A 10,000-nucleotide genomic window follows, 5' to 3' on the forward strand; every position below is an offset into this window, starting at 1 on the left:
GAACTATGAAGAAGCGATGGTGGGCCCAGATTCCAACAAATGGCTTGAAGCCATGAAATCCGAGATAGAATCCATGTATGAAAACAAAGTATGGACTTTGACAGACTTGCCCGATGATCGGCGAGCGATAGAAAACAAATGAATCTTTAAGAAGAAGACGGACGCGGATGGAAATGTTACCATCTATAAAGCTCGACTTGTCGCTAAGGGTTATCGACAAGTTCAAGGGATTGAGTACGACGAGACATTCTCTCCCGTAGCGAAGCTGAAGTCCGTCCGAATCATGTTAGCAATTGCCGCATACTATGATTATGAGATATGGCAGATGGACGTCAAACGGCATTCCTTAACGGACATCTTAAGGAAGGGATGTATATGATGCAGCCGGAAGGTTTTGTCGATCCTAAGAACGCTAACAAAGTTTGCAAGCTCCAGCGATCCATTTATGGGCTGGTGCAAGCATCTCGGAGTTGGAACATTCGCTTTGATGAGATGATCAAAGCGTTTGGGTTTATGCAGACTTATGGAGAAGGTTGCATGAGAAAGTGAGTGGGAGCTTTGTAGCATTTCTCATATTATATGTAGATGACATACTCTTGATGGGAAATGATATAGAACTTTTGGACAGCATTAAGGCCTACTTGAATAAGTGTTTTTCAATGAAGGACCTTGGAGAAGCTGCTTATATATTAGGCATCAAGATCTATAGAGATAGATTGAGACGCCTCATAGGTCTTTCACAAAGCACATACCTTGATAAGATTTTGAAGAAGTTCAAAATGGATCAGTCCAAGAAGGGGTTCTTGCCTGTGTTGCAAGGTGTGAGATTGAGCTCGGCTCAATCCCCGACCACGGCAAAAGATAAAGAAGAGATGAGTGTCATCCCCTATGCTTCAGCCATAGGATCTATTATGTATGCCATGTTGTGTACCAGACCTGATGTAAACCTTGCCGTAAGTTTGGTAGGAAGGTACCAAAGTAATCCCGGCAAGGAACACTGGACAACGGTCAAGAATATCCTGAAGTACCTGAAAAGGACAAAGGACATGTTTCTCGTTTATGGAGGTGACGAAGAGCTCATCGTAAAGGGTTACATCGACGCTAGTTTCGACACAGATCTGGATGACTCTAAGTCACAAACCGGATACGTGTATATGTTGAATGGTGGAGCAGTAAGCTGGTGCAGCTGCAAGCAGAGCGTCGTGGCGGGATCTACATGTGAAGCAGAGTACATGGCAGCCTCGGAGGCAGCGCATGAAGCAATTTGGGTGAAGGAGTTCATCACCGACCTAGGAGTCATACCCAATGCGTCGGGGCCGATCAAACTCTTCTGTGACAACACTGGAGCTATTGCCCTTGCCAAGGAGCCTAGGTTTCACAAGAAGACCAGGCACATCAAGCGTCGCTTCAACTCCATCCGTGAAAATGTTCAAGATGGAGACATAGAAATTTGCAAAGTACATACGGATCTGAATGTCGCAGATCCGTTGACTAAACCTCTCTCGCGAGCAAAACATGATCAACACCAGAACTCTATGGGTGTTTGATTCATCACAATGTAACTAGATTATTGACTCTAGTGCAAGTGGGAGACTGTTGGAAATATGCCCTAGAGGCAATAATAAAAGTATTATTATAATATTTCCTTGTTCATGATAATTGTCTTTTATTCATGCTATAACTGTATTATCCGGAAATCGTAATACACGTGTGAATACATAGACCACAATATGTCCCTAGTGAGCCTCTAGTTGACTAGCTCGTTGATCAACAGATAGTCATGGTTTCCTGGCTATGAATATTGGATGTCGTTGATAACGGGATCACATCATTAGGAGAATGATGTGATGGACTAGACCCAATCCTAAGCATAGCACAAGATCGTGTAGTTCGTTTGCTAGAGCTTTTCCAATGTCAAGTATCTCTTCCTTAGACCATGAGATCGTGTAACTCCCGGATACCGTAGGAGTGCTTTGGGTGTATCAAATGTCACAACGTAACTGGGTGACTATAAAGGTGCACTACAGGTATCTCCGAAAGTGTCTGTTGGGTTGACATGGATCGAGACTGGGATTTGTCACTCCGTATGACGGAGAGGTATCTCTGGGCCCACTCGGTAATGCATCATCATAATGAGCTCAAAGTGAACAAGTGGTTGGTCACGGGATCATGCATTACGGTACGAGTAAAGTGACTTGCCGGTAACGAGACTGAACAAGGTGTTGGGATACCGACGATCGAGTCTTGGGCAAGTAACGTACCGATTGACAAAGGGAATTGTATACGGGGTTTGATCGAATCCTCGACATCGTGGTTCAACCAATGAAATCATCGTGGAACATGTGGGAGCCAACATGGGTATCCAGATCCCGCTGTTGGTTATTGACCAGAGAGTCGTCTCGGTCATGTCTGCATGTCTCCCGAACCCGTAGGGTCTACACACTTAAGGTTCGGTGACGCTAGGGTTATTAGGAAGACTTGTATGTGATTACCAAATGTTGTTCGGAGTCCCGGATGAGATCCTGGACGTCACGAGGAGTTCCGGAATGGTCTGGAGGTGAAGATTTATATATGGGAAGTTGTCATGCGGACACCGGAAAGTTTCGGGGGCATATCGGTATTGTACCGGGGCCACCGGAGAGGTTTCGGGGGTCCACCGGGAGGGGACACCCCTCTCGGAGGGCCACATGGGCCGCAAGGGGCAGGGAACCAGCCCCTGGAGGGCTGGGTGCGCCCCCCACCTTGGGCCCATGCGCCTAGGGTTGGGGGGGAACCCTAGAGGGGGCGCCCCCTTTGCTTGGGGGGCAAGTCCCCCCTCCCTGGCCGCCGCTGTAAGGGCATATTTATCCCTAAGTGTTTTGGTGATTGATGACAATACTCGTGCAGACTAATCGTGTGCCTTGAGTCCCACAGATACTTCTTCATTAGGCACAAGATGATTCGGTGCCCCTCGAAGACTAGTGAAGCCGTCGTTGTTCTACGTTTCTCTTTGGTGGAGTTGAGTCGTAGGGGAGCCGTACTATTAAGAGGGGGTCCGCGTCGGAAAGGTAGGGTGGAATCACACGTACACTTGCCCCTCCTTTCCTTGCACTTTGGAGCTACCCATAGTTATCATTGTTGTGCGAAAAACTGACGACTACTGCTGTACTTGCGGTAGTACCGCAAGTACACGCGGTAGTACCACGACAGGTCACGGTAGTACCGCCCCTCTGGCGCGGTAGTACCGCGGTACCTTGGCCTAGTGCCGCTCCAGTGCGGTAGTAGGGGCGGATGTAATTTTTTACATCCGCGCCCCTCACGGTAGTACCGCTCCTCTGGTGCGGTAGTACCGCCGCACTCTGGCCTAGTGCCGCTCCGGTGCGGTAGTAGGGGCGGATGTAATTTTTTACATCCGCGCCACCCACGGTAGTACCGCTCGTCCTGCGCGGTAGTACCGCGGGCGCTCACGGTAGTACCGCTCCTTTGGAGTTGTAGTACCGTGGCCCTTCTGCCTAGTACCGTTGCGTCGCGGTAGTAGGCGCGGATGTAATTTTTTACATCCGTGCCTACCACGGTAGTACCGCGCCTTACAGGCGGTAGTACCGCGTCGGGTTTTTGCACCACCCTAGTTTCTGCGGAAGTTGACACGGATGAAATTTATTTCGTCCGCGCCCTTCCCAGGCCGTGACCCTCCTGCCTTGCGGTAGTACCGCAAGGGGGAGCGGTAGTACCGCACCAGCGGTAGTACTGCTTCTAGCTCAGGCTTGTTCCGGCCTGTGCAGCTGCCACGATAGTACCGTGATCACCCACGGTAGTACCGCGCGTCGTCGCGGTAGTACCGCTCCCTTAGAGCGGTAGTACCGTGTGTCGCGGGCAGAACTAGTGGATAACGGTTGGATCTTTTCCCCGACTATATAAGGGATGTCTTCTACCTCTAGTTGACTACCTCTTCCACCTCTAAGCTCCATTGTTGCTCCAAGCTCCATTTTCGCTCGATCTCTCTCCCTAGCCAATCAAACTTGTTGATTTGCTCGGGATTGGGTGACAAGGGCCCGATCTACACTTCCACCAAAGGATATTTGATTCCCCCACTTATCCCTTGCGGATCTTGTTACTCTTGGGTGTTGAGCACCCTAGACGGTTGAGGTCACCTCGAAGCCATACTCCATTGTGGTGAAGCTTCGTGGTGGTGTTGTTGTTGGGAGCCTCCGATTGTTGTGGAGATTGCCCCAACCTTGCTTGTAAAGGTTCGGTCGCCGCCTTCAACGGCACCAATAGTGGAATCACGGCATCTCGCATCGTGTGAGGGCGTGAGGAGAATACGGTGGCCCTAGTGGCTTCTTGGGGAGCATTGTGCCTCCACACCGCTCTAACGGAGACGTACTTCCCCTTAAAAGGAAGGAACTCCGGTAACACATCCTCGTCTTCACCGTCTCCACTCTTGGTTATTTCGTGCCTTTACTTTTGCAAGCTTACTTATTGTTACATCTCTTGCTTGCTTGTGTGCTAGTTGTTATTGCATCATATAGGTTGCTCACTTAGTTGCATATCTAGACAACCTATTTGTTGCGAAGTTTAATTTGGTAAAGAAAAGCTTAAAAATTGTTAGTTGCCTATTCACCCCCCCCCCTCTAGTCAACCATATCGATCCTTTCAGCCGCCCCCCTCTAGATCCCATCTAGAGGGGCCGGCCCCCCTTGCCCCTTCCCCTATAAATAGAGGGGTGAGGGGAGGGCTGCTGTACACAACCCAAGGCGCAGCCCCTCCTCTCCCCAACACCTCTCCTCCTCCGTTACGTGCTTGGCGAAGCCCTGTCGGAGTACTGCTGCACCAACACCACCACGCCGTCGTGCTGCGGTTGGAGCAATCTTCCTCAACCTCTCCTTCCTCCTTGCTGGATCAAGACAGAGGAGACGTCGTCCGTCCCGTACGTGTGTTGAACGCGGAGGTGCTGTCCTTTCAGCACTTGGTCATCGGTGATCTGAATCACGGCGAGTACGACTCCATCATCACCCTTCCCTTGAACGCTTCTGCACGCGATCTACAAGTGGTATGTAGATGCAAACTCACTCCCTTGACTCGTTGATTAGATGAACTCATAGATGGATCTTGGTGAAACCGTAGAAAATTTTTTAATTTACTACAACGTTCCCCAACACTTCCGTCATACCTTCGGGGCGATGGAGCTCAAGTAATGGGAGTGAATTGCTTGAGTGTATTGCCCTCCACTCACCCTCCCTTGAGCCTAATTTGCTGTCTTGGCATCTCGAGCCAAGCGGTAGATTCTCGACTAGATCCCTATACCAGGCGATTGTTCCTACCCCTGGCCCGGTGGAAGTATCGGTGCTTTGGGAGATCAAACTCCCCTTGAAAATCCGTATATTTCTCTGGCAATGGGTCCGAGGCCGCCTCCCTTCGGGCACGAAGGTCCGAAAACGTAATGGACCTGGGGATGGCCCCTGCCCCATTTGTTTGGTACCGGAAGACTGTAACCACATCTTCTTCCGGTGTCCTACGGCGCAGTTCCTCTGGAATGCTTCCGGGAGGTGGTTGGTGGCAATTGGTGCCACGACAACCTTCCGGACTTGTTTGGGTAGGTCCTTAGGCTCCCCAGCGCTAGTCGCGCCCCCACTTGGGTGGCTGTGGGTACCCTGGCATGGACCCTCTAGTGTACCCGCAATAAACTAGTCATCGTACGCGTGATTCGGCGTCCCCAATGGCTTCTTCCAGAGATGTGGCAGACGCAGCTGAATGTGTACAAGCAGCACCTCGCCACAATGAGGTTCGTTTTGAGTAGTTACATTTCACTGTCGATCGATGAATATGACAGGCAGCTGACAATTTGAATTGGTTCTTGATTTTTCCAAAGGGAACTCGGAGCAGTGGTGGTGGAGAAGCTGGACGTCGCTGCCAATTTGAGAGCTCTATTGGATGAGATTGGTTCCAACGAGGCGATTGCGATGCAGGCAGAGTTCAAGCTGAGCATAAACGCCTACTTGGCAGACTTGGTCCACTCCCCGGTCCATTCGCTTGCAGACATCATAGCATTCAACAAGGCGCATCCTGTGGAGGTTAGTGATACAGGTTCAAACAATATAAGAACTAGACCAGTTGGACATTTCTATAGATTCCTGTTGCAGTGATCATGAAGCAGTAAAACTAGAAAAAAATAAGGTAGAAACACACGGCAGTTAATGGAACACTTAGTCTTTATGTATGCTGTTAGAAAACTTATGTACATGTTGGTGCAGGAGAGGCTGAAAGATTTCGGGCAGCCCGACCTAATCGCTGCCAAAAGCACAAATGGCATTGGCCCCGTGGAGAGAGCCGCGATCCGGCGTCTGAAGGAGCTGGACGCGAATGGGCTGGAGAAGATGATGAAGGAGCACCAGCTGGACGCGATCGTGGCGCCTAACAACGCTATATCTAGCCTTCTTGCCATCGGTGGCCACCCTGGCATCGTTGTGCCGGCTGGTTACGACGAGAAGGGGGTCCCCTTCGGGATATGTTTCGGTGGGCTGCAGGGGTACGAGCCGAGGCTGATCGAGATGGCCTATGCTTTCGAGCAGGCTACCAAAGTTAGGAGGCAACCCATGTTCAAGCCCTAGCTAAATATAACTTCTTGAGTAGTGACGATGTAACAATCTACGACCCTAAATAGGTTCCACTTACACTTTTATGTCTTCTTCTAAAAGAATTAATCTGGAAGTATTATTTCTTGGTCCAGCAAGTAATTCTGAGTAAACTAGCAACATGGCACTAAAGGTGAAGCATCCTTACTCTTCTCTGGGAGCAGCACCCTCCACTGGGGACAATAAAGCAATTGATTTAACTAAGGCCTCCTTTGGTCATAGGGTCGAAAAAATATCATAGGAATAGGAAACTTGTAGGAAATGAGATGAGCATCTCAAATCCTATGAATAGAAAAGAGGTATTCATTGGTTCACATCATAGGAACTTTTTTCATCGGGTCTAGTCTAATGTTTATTTTTCTATGAAATGTGGAGGATAGGAAGAATTCCTCTGTAGGAATATGATTCAAATCCTACAAAAGAAAGGACAGTAAAGGGCTTTTCCTATGAAAATCCTATCATACATAATTCCTTCAAACCAAAGGAGGCCTAAAGCTGTAGACTTCTCCGGCTTAACCTAACGATATTGCATGGATGTTTCCTCTCACACCAGCACCTGTTTGATTCTTCATTTTTTTTTCATTTTGATGAAAGGAGGATCAGCTCCCAGTTTCATTTGACTTGAAATTGATAAGCCAACCAGATCCAACATCAGTTCAAGGGAGACTCTGCCCCAGGCTTTCAGCCACACCCAACTCTACCTGCTTATTACAGTTTCTGAGTTTCATCATACAAGGCTCCAACTCTTCTACGTACAAACAAACAGAAAGCAGGACAAAACTGCCCAACCAATATCAATCTGTACGCAGTACATCCTACATCAGGCTTCTAAACAACGGCGATGACACTACCTTACAGCTATAACAACAACCGCACCATCATTCTTTTCCAGGTACCAACTTTATTATGATCTCTTACTCTAATTTCTGTGTTAACTAGGGCTGGTATTGGATAAACCATTCTTGTATTTTGCATCATTTGTACATATGTACTTTATTTGATTACTATATGAAAATACCACCGAAAATTGTTCTACGAATCTGGGCTTAGAAAAAAAAAGCATGGGTGGTGAAGAAGCAAACTATACATACTAGTGCGAGTCTACCAGAATTGGGGCATTGCCTACGCATGGTAACATGATGCTCATTGGGTGATTAAAGTGATTGACGACCACGGTACAATGCACCTTGGACGATTGGTGTGAAGGCCCATCCTCCAACATCACAGGTTCCTAATTAAGGAAGAGATGAGCAATGAGCCCCTTTCATCGGTGTATGGACATGATTGGGTTTAATGCGAACAAAGTTCAATGAGCTTGTAGTGTACCAGATCACAATAGTAGCATGCTGATGGCACGTTCCTCGCATGTGGAGAGTCTGGTGAGTCGTCAACTTTTTGAAGGAAGGGACACAAACCAGACTTGTCAACTGAAACTGGCTCATCTCTGCAGATCAACTCGGACGCAGTCTCGAGGTTGGCAACGATTTTTGATATGGTGGGCCGGTCCTTCCCGGCAAACTTCATGCAACATCGTGCAATCTGTGCCACATGCTTCAATGCGTGCAGCTGCCATGGCGTTGGCTCCGGTACAGGTCGCCTATCTAGCATCTCCTCTCAATATTGCCGGCCTCAATGATGGGGAGTGCAAAGGATGCCAGATCTCTATTCATCTCCTCCTCTGCTTGGGAAAACACCCTTTTCCATATTAGAACCTCGAGCATCAACACACCCAGGCCGAACACATCGCTCACTGATTTCACATGACATGTGTGGGCATACTCAAGGTCGATGTACCCCATTGTGCCTGCAAGGGGGACCTCCAACCCCAAGTCCTCACTCGCTATGCCCCAGGCCGACTCCTCACTCGCCATGTTCCAGGTGACTGACAATCCAAAGTCTGACAAATGCGGCACCCAACTCTCGTCGAAAAGGATGTTACGTGACTTGGTATCACGGTGGATGATCGGTGGGTTGCCATGACAGTGCAGGTGCTCGATGGCGCGTGACACATCGGGGAGCATAGTATGTGGCTTGGTTGTGGCCTCCAGTTTTAGATGTTAGGCATTTGGGCGATGTCTGTCTGGTATTAAGCTCAGATTATTGGCACCCCTTCATCAAGTGGATAGGAGTAGCGACAAATATTGCTAAGATGATGATTTCAGACTCTGATGTACTACTTTGTAAGGTCTTTATGAATAATTAATAAAATGGCTACTTACATCGCCCAGATGCAAATGCCGGGGGTAATCCTCCTTTTCTAAAATAAAAAAATGATCTTTGAGTTCTGGCCAATGTAAGAACATCATATACAAGAAGGATGTCAGTTTGGGTTCTCTGTTAGGCGATCAATTTGGTGTTCCCCGTGGCCTATAGGTGGTATTTTTTTCGCCTTCTCTGTAATGTGTTTCTTTCTTGCTGTGTCCTGTTGGTTAACTGCTTTCTTTACCCGGTGCAGGAGAGAGCAATCTGAAGGCATTGCGGATTTAATGACTCTGCTCTGCTTTTGTTTCACAACTTTGTGGTCGCTTAAAGTTTATAGCTGGCTACCACACCGCTAAGCTATAATTCAGTCAACAATGGGTTCAGATACGGGCATGGTGTAATGTCGTGCTTTTGCACCCCTAGTTGGTAATGACCTCTACTTAGCTCATTGATTGCTTGGTTATTAATTTATGATACATACTTATAATTCCGAAGTGATAGCTATACTTTGAAGTAGTGGAATCCTTCAAAGCAGAATGCAGTGCAAACATTAATATTTATAATTCCGAGGTGATAGCTCAGTATTGCTTGAAATAAATATTATAGCTACAACTTAAATATTATTTTTATTTATTGTTGCATGAAGGTAATAGAGCACCAATACTTCAGAAAAATAAAGAGGAGCAAGGACGTCGGTGTCTCCGTGTGGATCGGTGACTCTATCCCAGCTAATCCAGACTCAATCAACGAGGCAACTAGTGTGCAACGGTCTTGCACACATCCTGCAACAAACCTATACTCGATCAACAACTTGATCCGACTTAAAATGATGTGACACGACTGACTCTGACACAGACTCAGCGCGGCGCAAGCGACACACATAGACTAGCTCATGCCTGGGACTCAGCCATTGCAAGATTATTGTACATGGCACCTGATGCTTCAATTGAACATGAACATCCTTTGGCCGCTAGCTAGCAGCATGCGGGCCAGCAAGGGCACAAGGCTTCCTTATCAGCATCTGTCGGGACGACAGTGGTTCTTGGTTGCTCTTGTGGTCCGACGACGACCCTTGCAGCCTCCGAGAGACCCAGTTACGCGGAGAGATTATTGTGCTCTGCGAGCAGCCGTCTAGCGTCCTGGTGGTGCAATGACGCATCAGCAGCAGCCATCAGGTGCCCTAGGGT

The 10,000-nt window shown here is 48.1% G+C and overlaps 2 pseudogenes; one reads left to right on the top strand and one right to left on the bottom strand.

Moving 5' to 3' along the window:
- The window catches only part of LOC123043156 (probable amidase At4g34880), a 32,902-nt pseudogene extending 26,296 nt beyond the window's left edge, over window positions 1-6,606 (top strand).
- Window positions 6,607-7,901: 1,295 nt separating this feature from the next.
- Window positions 7,902-8,632, bottom strand: LOC123038785 (serine/threonine-protein kinase-like protein CCR4; annotated as a pseudogene).
- Between the last annotated feature and the right edge of the window lie 1,368 nt (window positions 8,633-10,000).

The sequence above is a fragment of the Triticum aestivum genome, chromosome 2B (genome assembly GCF_018294505.1).
Source record: "Triticum aestivum cultivar Chinese Spring chromosome 2B, IWGSC CS RefSeq v2.1, whole genome shotgun sequence".
Taxonomy (NCBI): domain Eukaryota; kingdom Viridiplantae; phylum Streptophyta; class Magnoliopsida; order Poales; family Poaceae; genus Triticum; species Triticum aestivum.